This window comes from Medicago sativa, chromosome 8 (assembly GCF_051527215.1).
Source record: "Medicago sativa cultivar Bolivia chromosome 8, Bolivia_mono, whole genome shotgun sequence".
NCBI lineage: Eukaryota > Viridiplantae > Streptophyta > Magnoliopsida > Fabales > Fabaceae > Medicago > Medicago sativa.
Genome location: NC_140756.1, coordinates 74229367 through 74243568, shown reverse-complemented (window position 1 = coordinate 74243568; position 14202 = coordinate 74229367). Strand labels below are relative to the sequence as shown.

The 14202-nt window shown below is 31.4% G+C and overlaps 1 long non-coding RNA gene across 1 annotated transcript; it reads left to right on the top strand.

The window, feature by feature from the left end:
- The first annotated feature begins 12906 nt into the window (after positions 1-12906).
- Positions 12907-13446, top strand: LOC146901422 (uncharacterized). Its single transcript, XR_015023028.1, has 2 exons — positions 12907-13042; positions 13148-13446. It is a non-coding gene; the product is annotated as an uncharacterized LOC146901422 (long non-coding RNA).
- The last annotated feature ends 756 nt before the right edge of the window (positions 13447-14202 follow it).

Below are 14202 nucleotides of genomic sequence, written 5' to 3'. Positions count from 1 at the left end.
ATGATATTGGTTGAGTTTTTTTTTTTGAAAGGGAAAATATTATTCACGTCGAGAGTATGCAAGATGCACAACAAGCTCGCGGATAAGGAAAACGAAAAAGTACACAAGGCGTCGCATATATACAGAACACCCAAAACCCGTGGCTTCAAACAATGAGGCGGGCATATACATGCGATGTGCAGGCATACCCCAGCCTCATTCCCGAAAGACCAGCACAACAAATACCCCCATCCCAATACAGAAGCATCAAAACACCAAAAAAACGCAGCCAAAAGAAACTAACCTCCCGAACAAAGAAGCAGAACACCCTGCTGAAGGCTGCCGCACCCAAAACCCAGCTGCACCACAGCACGGCAACAACAGCAACATGCGACACTGCCAGCCCAGCCACATCAGACATGCTGCCACGGACAGCAACACAGCGAACAACAGCTGCCATAGGGAACAAATACCTGTGTCATTCTATCCAAGTATTTTTTAGTTAAATTAAGATGATATTATAAATTTTTATGTTACATTTATGTATTTTAAAATTGAATTGATTGTGTTTCCGTGAGCATAACTCATAAAGACATTGCGATATGCATATTTCCTATTTATTTACCTTAAAGGGTGGATTTATAGACACTAAACTATTTAAAAAAAAACCATTGGGTGTGTTTGTTTCAAGCTAACCAAATTTATTCATAGGAATAATATTCCTTGGAACATAAAGATGGGAATATTTATTATTCTAAGGGGGCGTTTGTTTCCCTTCTAAAAAAAATATTCCCAGGATTCTTACGTTGGAATTAAACATGCCTTTGTTTGGTAGATAGGAACAAAAAAATAAGCCCAGGAATAAATAATTCCCAGGAACACAAAAACACCCATGTTTACCCACGTTCTCCTCAATTTTATTCCCATGAGATGGGGTTGGGAAAATTTTATTCCCGGTAACCATAAACCCATGATCTGAAATGAAAACCCATTATTACCCTTTAATTTCACCATCGTAACATACTAAGATACTGAAATGATGAGGATCCCTTATATTGTTGAATTAATGTTAGTTAATGAGACAATAAAGTGATTGAAAACTCTCTAATACTGAGTGCAATTGCATCACCAGTGTATAAATAATAGAGTACGTATAAGTTCTTGACCCAAAAAAAAAAATACATACTCCCTCCGTTTCAAAATGAGTGTCGCTTTAGCCAATTGCACACAGATTAAGGAATGGAATAAAGTAGTCAACTGTCATAGCAATTTTACCAAATTATCCTAATCAACTATTGGTTTGTTTTTCATTAAAGAAAAAATAATACTTTGGAAGTAGTGTAACATAGTATTAATTGAAGGGTACAATTGAAAAGAAAAAGTTATTATTGCATTGAAAACCGAAAGTGACATTCATTTTGAAACAAATTTTTTTGGCTAAAGCGACACTTATTTTGAAACGGAGGGAGTATAAGTTACTTTATTGTCTACATCATGGACTAGGCTCCATTTTCGTAAAGCATATGCATAAAAATAATAATGCAGAAAGGATCGGATTGACATCATTTACATGTGGTTACTTGCTGATTGATTTCCTTGAATGTTTCTTTGTAGAATTTTCTTTTTCCAGTTCATGTTTAATTTGGTTTTCTATTTCTTATTAAACGGGTAAAATTGGAATTACATCATTCATTCCCAGGAACAGATTTTGCAATCCAAACACATTTCAATTATTCCCGGTTTCTTTTTTAACAAAATTCCAAGGAACAAAACTATTTAACCAAACACTTTTTTCATATTTTCCTAGGAATAAAAATCACACCTTTATATTCCAGGGAAAGATAATTCCTGGGAATAAATTGTGTATCCATGAAACAAACGCACCCTAAGGTATTTAGAAAAAAGATGTTTGCTTAACATTATAATATTCCTGGGAACCATAAAAATAGGAATTATAATAGGAAATTACTCATGAATTTATTCCCATCTCCATGGGAACTAGGGGTGGAAATGGGCTAGGCCGGGCCGGGCTTTGTAAGGCCTAAGCCTGGCCTACTTCAAAAATTATAGGCCTGAGTCTGGCCTATTACCCGTCATAGGCTCATTTTTGAGGCCTGGCCTTTTTAAAGGCCTGATGAAGCCTGAAAGCCTATTTAAAAGTCTATTTTATGTTAAGGCTTGGCAACACATGTAAGCCTACTCCTAAATAGGCCAAAACTTATTAAGGCCTAAAGCACACAAATATGTTTGCTACTAAATAATGAATTCTTACGAAGGTCTAATCACAATAATATATCAACTACTAAATAACCAATCATATGAAGGCGTGTGTTTATGAAAAAAAAACTTCAAAAATATCATAATGGAAGATATATTATATATGAAAAGCTTAATAGGTCGGCCAGATGGGCTTAATAGGCTTTTTTGCAAGCCTTAACCTGGCCCGTTTAATTAAATAGGCCTTATAAAAAGCTTGAGCCTGGCGTTGATAATAAACGAGCTGGGTCGAGCTAGGCTTTAAATAGGCTAGGCCGTAGGCCCCTTTCGGACGGCCTGGCCTGTTCCCACCCCTATTGGGAACTTTATTCCCACCCTTTTCTTTGGGAAAATTTTTCTATTCCCAGGAAAGTTTTATACCCAGGAATAAAATTTAGTAAACATGTAACAAACATAGGCACGTGTATTCCTATCGTTTTATTCCCGGGAATCTACGAAGATAACTTGAAACAAACGCACCCTATTTTTTTTAATTGCGATGGCAAAACTCAAATGCAGTTTTATATGTGCAGTTTTTTTTTTGGTACAAAAGAGGGCAAAGCCCAAAAATGCAGTTTTTTTTTAATGATAGTTTTTTGGGAAATGCTAACCGGTGTCCTTGGACACTGGTTAAGGATACTAAAAAAAAGAAATTATATAGTAGTTATTGCATTGAAAATTGTGTAATTAATAGTAAAAAAGTCAAAAATGTTTCCTTTTATAGTAATAATTTCCTTTTTTGGCATCATTAACATATGTCTGAGGGCACCGGTTAACATGACCGTAGTTAGTTTTTTTTACTGTTCAAAATTAAAAATTGATTCTTTGTGAGAGCAACAACAAAACTGCACATGTGAAAATGTAAGTTTTGTCCTTTTAATTTTGAGTAATGATATTTTGACATCCATTTGATGACAATTGACAACTTTGTTGACAACCTTGTTTTTCTCACTTCTTATTGGTCAAAAACAATGGAGAGAGAAAAAGGAAGAGAGAGGATAACAACATCATGTGAGTATGAGAGAGAAAGTTGTTCAAAAGTTGTCAAAAAGTGGTTGTCAAAATATCATTTCTCTTTAATTTTTGTATGTGTTCGAATATAATGGAAAAGTTATTGATTGAAAAATAAAAGGTTCATGGAATTTTGAGTCAAAACTAAAATCTATTTGTGTATGTGAGGAGATTTTCTATTCCTTTTCAGGAAAACGGAAGGAAACTTTGATATAGTCCATCATTATTTTCATTCATGATATTGTACTTTGGGATGAGGATAAGATTTTGGGCACCTAATTTTTATAATTTATCAATGGTATATATTGTTTGCTTCGTTGATTCACTATTTTGTTTGGTGCTCACCTTACTTAACCAATGAGGTTACTAAAAAAATCCAATAAGATGTCACTGTTATTAAGAAGGAAGTGTTTTGAAGAATTTGAGTTTGAATTTTGACATGAACTATCCTAAAATATATTTTACTTATCTTGGCCAAATTAAGAGAACATTTTGTCTTTCTCTCTAAAAATCCAAGGATTAAGATAAAAAAATTAAATCATTTATGGGATGAATTTTTCATTTTACAACCTTAATGATAAATCACATCACTGCAAATAAAATAAATTCTAATAGATCACTACATATAATAAAAATGTTTTTACAGTTTATTTCAGAGGGTGCATAAGAAAGGTGGAGAGTGGGAAAAGATAATCTAATCTCTTTACTTTCCCATGTCTATATCAAAGTCCATGAGCGTTTACAAATTTTTATGGGCTCCAACTCTCTTATTATTGATTATTACTTTTCACACCTTGTCCGTTTCTCACGCATCCTATGTTTTTTTTCTTCAAAATTACCCTTTGTTCGGATTTTAGAATCTAAAATAGATTAATAGTTATTTTTTGATTATATAATCTGAAATATGTTTTACCCAGAATTTTTAAAAAACAATGGCAATATCCAGAATTTTTAAAAAACAATGGCATATATTATATTATTGGCATAATTATAAATGACAAAATTATAAAATAAATGTAAATACACAAAAAATTAAAGAGACACAAATGATTTATGAATTCTCATTTTATTGATATATTATAGTACATTTACAATAAAATTGAAGCTTAAAGCTTATTACATAAAATATCCAAACACGCAATGCTAATTTATTAGAAACCTAAAGTTAAACATGTGGTGCAAGAAGATGTGTGTGTGGTGGTGGTGGTGGGGGGATGGAGGGGGAAGGAGAAAGAGATGGAAGGGGAGGGGGCTCGAAAAGGTTTGTTTCCTTTCTAGGGTGAAAAAGATCATGATGGTCAACCTTGCACTCAAGTAGACCATCCTCACATCCAAACAGATCGCGTTCCTTTGCAACGTGGCACCATCTCCATTGACCGTTCATACAATTCTTGAATTTCCAAAATAACCTTTTTATATCAAAGGCCAACGATGGAAAAACATTGTTGTGGAAGAAAGAGGGTGAGAGAGTGTGAGACGATGATGTGAGAAATTGTGAAGGATTGAAAGGTATTTATAAGAGAAATTTGTGAAGAATAAGTTGCATAGAGTGTAAAGATTCATAAATGGGGGTCAAAAATCGTGTTCAAAGAATCTGACCAGCCATTAAAACTGATAAAACCCTTTGAAAAATGTGTTTCATGAGTTACTCTTGTTGTGCAAGTAACTGTCGTTCAGATTTTACAACGCACATAAACTTCTATAAATAAGTGTGTTTGGTTCATTTGTGGTAAAACACAACAAAAAAACCTAGAAAATCTTCATAAAGATATGAACACCAAAAGGTTGTTATGAACTAGATCTTGTTGCCTTGGCAATACACATGTGTCAATTGGCAAGGTAGCATGATCTAACTCAAAACAATCATCTTGAAACACCCTGCCTTTCATCATTATGTTGCAGATCTGATTCCGAAGAGGTTCTTGTGAACTTGATCCACTTGATCTGCCGATCAAAATATTTCAGTTGACAGGCCAGCTGGATCAAGTACAAAAGCACCTCTTTGAACACCTTCCCAAAAGTATCAATACTTTATTATTATGTTGTTTTAAGTCATTTAACTGTGTTTTATACCTTTTTTTCTTTCCCAATGTCATTCGCCATTAAAACACTCAAAAAATCAAACTTAAACACTTTCTGGTGTGAACTTATAATATTCCGAAAATATTTAGACACTTTCAAATTGCATATTCTGAAACCTCCTAGACTTTTTTTTTTGAAGAAGCTAAACTAACCCCCTTAAACTGGCACTAGAGAGAATCGAACCTGAGACCTTGAGGAAGAGCACACACCCAGGTTTGAAACCTCCTAGACTGTGTGAATTTGTTAACCTGTAATTTCGACAGGCTCGTTTAATGCTGTCAACATGGGTTGACTTTTGTCTTTTTGGGATTTAAAGTATTTACCTTCAGCACGGGGAGTTCGACATGATCTAGACTCAGCGTTTGAAAGAATCTAAAAGCTTCGAATTTCGACAAGATGTGAGTCAAGATGTAAATTCGTCGAAGTCAATCAGTTACCATTGAAGAGAAATAATTTGAATTCAAAAGTAACGGTTTCCTTAGTTAAGACGTGAGGGTCAAGCAGTTTTCGATGGAAGAAGTGCTAATCGTGATAGTTAGCATTTTTTTTCCAGTTATTTTACTATGTATAACTATTAGTTTTCCATATGGAAAATTGGTCGCAAATCATTTATAGAAATTCTAAGCACTCGAAGTACCTGCGTCTATAGAAAAGAGTCATATAGAATTTATGTAATCTGATTTGTCGAACCACCTTTACTTTAATGCAATGCAGTTTACCTTTTCTTTAAGTTTCTGCTTTTTTAACTTTTAAGTCTTTTACTTTTTCTTGCATTTTACTGCGTTTTCCTTGTCGAGAGACGGTCTTTTTCCTACCAAAACTCCATCTTGTTCATAAAGCAACCTATGAACTTGGTGAGCACTCATACATTTCCTGGAAAAACTTTGCACAACATGTCATGGGATTTCTAGTTTGACTGCGTTTGTAATAAGCAAAGTTAGACTCGTCGTTTACCAAAAACACCGATAAACAGAACTGTGGCGTTTCACCCAAGATCTGAACAATTTGTGGTGTGTTTAATGCATTTTTGGTCGGTTGGAGCATTGAAAACGTTTCCTTTGACTGTATTTACAGTCTACGATAGGTTTATGGCTATAAATAGTCTTACATGCTTCAACAATATCATTCATTCGTTACTTCCCATCATTTCTTACTTTTTCTTAAACATTTTTTTTTAGTTTTATAGGAATGTTTATGATGTCATGGTCATTGATGACCGTTCATAGAATCCACACAATTGCATTGCAGTTTATGCGGAGATTCTACAGCGATCAACAGAGACCTCTTACATCAAATACAACACAAATTGTTTATAGTTTGCTTTGTTTCGGATTCTCAAATCCGAAAATACCTAACAATATGTTTCGATTCTTTAAACCGAACATAAAGTATTTTAAGATAAAAATAAAAATTAGGGCGTGCGAATATATGATAAAATGGAAAAAATAACAGTCCTTATTATTTGACTTAATTGCACAAACATTTACAAATTAATCCAGTTCAATTTTTAACCCTAGAGGATATTGAAAAACAACTGGGACAAGAATAGTTCCTAAAAGAACATCAGCTGTAAAATAACCAAAACACGAAGCAAGGTCGTTGTATAATGGAAATCAAACATTTGTTCGCCGCTTCCACGTTTGGTAGTTTAAGATTTTAAGGAGCAATTTTGTTTTTAATTTAATAATTTGCCTTATAAAAAATTAAAAAGGTACAAAAACCTTAAAAAATTGGCCTGTAATTTTGTTATTCAAGCCAGTAAACGAACCTAACAAATTAAGCTGAGTTATTCGTAAACTTCAAACGAGTTGAACTTGAAAAAAGTTTGTATCGAACTCGAGTCGAGTTTCAACCCGAACAAATTCTTATCGAGTCGAGTTAAGCTCAGATGAGTTCGATTCGACTCGACTCATTTTTAGTCCAAACTTCTTAAGTTTCGCGTAAAAGGTTTCAATTTTGATTTCAATGATGTACTCATCATCATGAGTGACCGAATGAGTCTTATGGTTACTTGATTGGAATCTTGTTGTGTGGGTATTGTGTTGTTATTTTCTCCTCTCTTTAATTTTGACTTTTCTATTTTTCTATTTATAACAAACTTTGTGTAGTAGATATTTTTTTCTAATGCGTTCTTTGGTTTTATCAAAAACAAATAAAGTTAACTTGTTTTTTATAAAAAAAAAGTTCATTCATTTTATATACACAATTCAAAGTACAACGATAACAAAATTTCAAAGATAATAAAAATATAGTCACCTCTAAGTGTAAATAATTATATGATTTTCTTTAGAGTAAATTATACTTAAGAAATGGAAAAAAGATTGTTAGGATTTAAGTTTAAAAGAAAAGTCCAACACAAAAGATCAATCCATTAAATTAAAAAGTCTCATAACTTTCATTTGTGCTACTACGTTGATTCCTTTTATTTATTATATGAGTTTGTCTAACATGTGCAATATTGCATATGTTAAAGCAACTAAAAGTAGCAAATTTTTATTGAAAAACAACAATTATTTATCAAAAAGTTACTATTTTAGATTTCTTAACATGTGCAAATTTGCAAATGATACTGAATGTGCAACTCTTAATATTTTCACCTCTTTTAATAACTATCTTTCATAAGGTCCATTTAACTTGCACCACTTGGAGTTTTGGTTCAACTTGGACCACTTAAATGACCTAGTATTGGAGGTTAAAACCAGTCATTTTTATTAATTTTTTGAGGGAAAATGTGTAGGAGAATAGCACACTATCCCATCTCTTTCTCTTCCTCTCTCTGTCACTCTTTCCTCCCACTTCTCTGCTATCAAACCTTCATTGGTACCAACCATCTTCTTCCTTTCTTTTACATTAATTCCCCTTCTTTTTCTTTCACTCACATAAACCCTCCCATGAATTATCCTTATAATCTCTTCGCCACTATCACAACCTACACCTTACCATAATCATTTACTTTTTCACCTTCCTTATATCAAATTATTACTCCCTCCGTCCCGGAATATCTGACCCATTTTCTAAAAAAAAGTGTCATAAAATAACTGAGCCATTTCAATTTTAAATATAACTTTCATCATTCCCAATACAATATAACTCTAATTAATACTACTTTCATCATTCCCAATACAATATATTCCACTTTCCCCTTTATTTATACATTTTTCTTAATCTGTGTGAAAAACCAAACTGGCTCAGATAAAACGGGACGGAGGGAGTATAAATTAATCTAAGAAATAATAGAGAGAATAATAACAATAATTGTCAAAATTTGTTTAAATTGATATGAACTAGATCTCTAATCAATGGATTGGTAAAAAACAATAATGTTGTGTATCACTTTTTTTAACAAGGATCTCATGTATTCTGCAAAAAAAAAAAAATTCTCTCATGTATTCTACCAAAATAAATTAATAGTACATTCAACATTTTTCCCCAGGTTCCAGCAAGAGAGAGATGACGTGTCTAAAAAATATTGTAAGAGAGGTTTTCAAAGAGAGATTATTCCTTTCCCATTGTCCCCCATAGATATATGAAAGATGGAAATTTTTAATTTTTTTAATTAATAAATCATTTATTCATCAGCTGAATCATGGATATATGATGCTACAAACAACTATATATATATATCAATGAACCTTTTAGAGAGGGATCTAGTGGTGGTCTGGTTAAAAATAAAACTGAAACTAAGTTGCAATCCAACGTGAGAGAGAAGATGGAGGAGAGAGGGGGGTGAGCCAAGGATCTATTTCACAAACTGACAAAAACAATCTAGTGCAATCAGGCTTACATAGGCCTTCACGTAGCCACAACTTGGACATCAAGTTCCAAAATTCAAATCCCAACCGTCCCTTTAAAATTTTACTATATCAATAGTTTGTATTCAACTGGTCCAAGTTGGACCCAAACTCTAGGTGGTCCAAATTAAAATGAACCTCTTTCACAATGACTTTTGCATTATAGACAGTGACTTGATATCAACAATTATTAGGACATAAGCCTACCAGGTGAATCATCCTCAAAAGGCTCAAGTCTACTTTTATCTACTCAATTTCAGACTCTTAACATAAATATTTCTAAAAATTTAGTAAATGAGAAGATAATCTTTGTTAAAAGTTACTACAATTAGCTTGAATGGAAGAGCATTCATAAGAAGGCTGTGTCTGCATTCTGCAAGGTAGTACAAAATATTATCTATGTTTCATATTAATTGTCAAAATTACTAAAAAGAATTGTCCAAGAATAATATAATTGTCAATTTTCCACTTTAAATTTATGATAATGCGAATTAAACAATACTTAACGGGGTTAATTTTTGGAAATTGATATTCTTTTTTATAGATTTGTTACTTTTTTTTCCTTTAAATAATGTAGTGAAGAGAATCTCAATATTAAATGTAGAGAAGTGAAAAATTATAAGTTTGAACTTGTTTCCCAACATATCAAATGCCTCTACATTTGTTCGTATGTGTTAACTCAATTGACAATACTAACATTATAAGGCTGAACACATTCATAGGTTCAAACTTGGGAATTCGGAAGCCAAAACCTCACATATATGTGTGTGAATTTTATGTGATGTTTATCACTTCGTCAGCATAAATAAAATGTTTGTACATCTATCATAAGAAATATGAAATGTATATATGAATATTTTAGTTCTTAATTTGTATACGATGACCTTTATGGGACGGAGTAATAAATTTTCGTTTTAATTGATTGAGACAATGAAAAAGACTGAAGTATACTATCATTTTTCTCTAAACAAGCCTTGGATGCTTCCATTGGAGTAGCAATCAACTTAATGAGACATAACATGTTTCTACTTTTGTTGGCAAAATTCTTGCTTATTCTTTATGGGCTGTAAAATGATCCTTCCAGAACATTTTCCATGACGTCTAAATATTGATGTTGGGGACAATATATCAAACTGTAAACATGAAACCAATAATTGAAGAGGTATACTTGCTTTTGGCATAAGTCTAAATAAATATATTTAGCCACACACATAAACTCATGAAAAATAAAATAAAAAGAATAAAATTGAATAATGTCAATTGGTATGATTAAATGTTTTTCTTATTTTATGTGAGGGTGTGTTTAACAAAATTGATTTGTGATTGTGTCCATGAAGATTTTCTCATAATTGACACCCATTTTAAATCTTATTTTATGTGAGGGTGTGTTTAACAAAATTGATTTGTGATTGTGTCCATGAAGATTTTCTCATAATTGACACCCATTTTAAAATACTTCCTCTGTTCCAAATTATATGTTGTTCTAGCAAAATTTGTTTGTTTCAAATTATATGTCATTTTACAATATCAAAGAATCATTAATGTTTATTTTCCTATTATGCCACTTACTATTTATTATTTAATTTTTTTCAATTATTTTAATTTATGTTTTTCGTACCATTGATAAAGAATCTTTTTATAAAATAACTCGCAATTACTCTTTTCGATACAATATAACTTCAATTCTTAAGCGATGTGCATTTGCTGAAATGATATAGGGAGTAATTCTTTGCATCCTTACCTTCATAAGAGTTTTTTCCTGTCAATATTGCTAAACAGTTAACGTGCATGTGTCTTCACGACATTTGTTTATTTTTTGTTAAATTCTCGGGCCATCTCCATGAAACACCCAGACCTAAATTTGTCATGTTGTGCTTCACATTGACAATGACATAACTCGAAAGCGATATTAGTAACATTGATTTGAATGTCCTACTGGAATTTCTTTCTACTTTTCTTGCCATAATAGGTAATACCCAAACTATTGAATATTGATTATTGAATGAAACTACATCCATTATTTTTTATAAAGATATTACAGAAGCAGTGCCGACCTCAGTGATGGGACAGGCAATCCGAGCCTTGGGAGTTGGGACTCCATTATTTTTACCTAATATACTACTCCCTCCCTCCCGGAATAACTGACCCATTTTCTAAAAAAAAGTGTCCCAAAATAACTGACCTATTTCAATTTTCAATACAACTTTCATCATTCTCCATACAATATAACACTAAATAATAATACTTTTATCATTCCCAATACAATATATTCCACTTTCCCCTTTATTTATACATTTTTCTTAATATGTGTGAAAAACAAAATTGTGTCAATTAAATTGGGACGGAGGTAGTATTAGTGAAAAATATTCGGTCAAAAAACTATATTTGGTGGCAAAAAATCTCATTTAGGTGACTCTTAAAAAAAAGTTTAAACTGTTCACAAATTTTATCTGAATTAGTAAAATGTTGAAATTGTAATGTTAGATGTTGTGACTAAGATTCATTCAAACCCTGATTCATCTACGTACTTGTATTTATTATTTTCGTCTATCTACTATAAAAAAGTCCAATTAGGTTTTGGTGTTCTATCCTTTTCATATTCAGTTTTGTTTTAGAGTCTTTTAATGCTTTTTTTTTTTTTATCTCCTCCATTTTTTTTTTTTTTTGGATTGACTATATTTCTTTGTGGAAAATTATGTTTGGCATTATACTTGAAATATTACATGATGCCATGCTATGTGTTTGTCATGTCCAAACATTTTCTATGAATAGAGGTCTTGGGTCACTATAATAAGAAGAGAAATGATATTTGAACAACCACTTTTAAACAACTTTTGTGACAACTTTCTCTCTCATACTCACATTATACTTTTATTCTCTCTCTTCCTTTTTCTCTCTCTATTGTTATTGTCCAATAAAAAGAGAGAAAAAAAGGTTGTCATTAAAGTTGTTTGATTTTGGTTGTCAAAATATCACTCCTCTAATAAGAACTGCTTAGCGCATTTAGAAATCACATCTAACACATAAAATGATCGTCTATTGACTCTACATAATCAAGTGTAGTGTACCATTTTTTTCTTTTCTTTATTTAATTTTCAAGTTATTTACTTTTTTTGCACTTTAATTTTTCATGCACTTTGATTTCCTTGGGCATTTACATTTCTGCATTTTAATTTTTCTTTTTAATATTAGCGCGTATATTTAATACTTCTCAAAATTTTATGAGGGTGTATTTGTAAAAATATTAGAAAAAATACAACAATCAATAATTGTCTTAGTTTTGATGTTATTTGGTTTTTCTTCGTATAATAACAACCTGAGAAAATAAATAAGTATGTTTCTGCATGATTAAAAAATAAAGTTTGTTTCTGCCTCTTCGGTCAATTATTTCTACAATTTTTTCAATCATTTCACACTTTTGTTTCTCTTTGGCATTTTTCCCATGTCTATCCTGAAAGGCTACATGATAAATAAAAAATATATACAGGAAAAGTTAATAACCTCTAATCATCATTTATTAAAAAGTTTTTTTTTAAGGAATCATTTATTAAAAAGTTAATAACCTCTAATCATCATCAAAACATTTAATCGACATTTTTGCTACAATAAAAGGATCAATTGTGTGAGCTTTAGAGATAAACATGACACATATTTTTTTTTTGAATAATAAACATGACACATTTAATAGACTCAAAAGACATTTTATAATAATGTTGATTATATGAATGGTTTTTGGCAACTCCGTAAGTTCTAAAAGCAATTAAATCTAATTAACAAATCATGAGGTGTTCTAACTATAAAGTGATCAAATAATTGTTTGTTTGTTACATGCAAATTAAAGAGATAAAACATGGCAGGAAATCTAAAAATTGTTTATGCTTTGATGATCTTGATTTCCCTAATTCTAGTTGTAACCAGTCATAGTAAGTCATTTTTCACACACAATTCAATGATTATTGTTTATCATATATAAAATCTTCCATCCCTTTCTTTCTAGTAACTTTCAACTATTCTTATTTGACATATAGGTTTTCTCCCTTGCATGACTAAGGATGATTGTGCATATGATGAATGTATCTCTCCTAGAAAACCGACATGTTATTTGGAAGCATGTCACTGCTTGTAAGAGTAAAAATCAAGTTGAAAGTTAAAAATAATTATGTTTTTTTATATTAAAAATAATTTTATGTTATTACGTCTAATTAGTCTATAATTTCATATGCATGTCGGCTGTCGCAATGTTTCGACCATTGTAAAATTTCTTGCAACTTTATTTATGTTTTTGTAACCTTTCAATTTCTTATAAAATTTCTTGCAACTTTATTTATGTTTTTGTAACCTTTCAATTTCTTATAAATAAACTCAAAAGCGTGTTATTATTATATTATGCAAATAATGTTACTTTTGTTTGCTCGTAGAAAATATCAAGAACACCAACTCCATTGAATATTTTTAATTAGTTAATTTAATGAATAAAGATGATTTGATATTGTAGGGTAATAATGTATTGTTCTCTTATATTTGGTGTAAGATTGGCGAGTAAACTAAATAATTATTACTACTATATTTTTTTCTTAAAAACGAGTCCTAAATATTATGCATCCACTAATTATATAATAAGCAATGCACAAAAGGTGTTACCTCTAATAACTTGACTTTGTAATTTTAAAGGATATAGTTCAAATTTCGCTTGGGACAATTTTAAAGTGGTTTTTTTTTTTATTATAAAGGGAGGCCATTAAGCCAAACTATCAAACGACACGACAACTAAAGTAAACATTCATAATCCTTTTATAAGAGATTAACACAACCCGACGAAGGATGATTAAAATATATCACATGAACTCATAGGCCACAAAAACTCCCCCATTTCCAAACATGTGATGTGTCCACTGAGAGTTGCTACTAATATTCTCATGAATAATGAACACACAGGCAAACTTGGTTGTGAACAAACCATTAGTGCATATAAAGGCCAAAAATGATTATACTCCCCCCAAATAAGGAGATGTCAGGTGACCCTATCTTGAAGTATTTGTCAGGAGAATACAATTTCTTTAGAAGGGCCCAACTCTTCCATTAG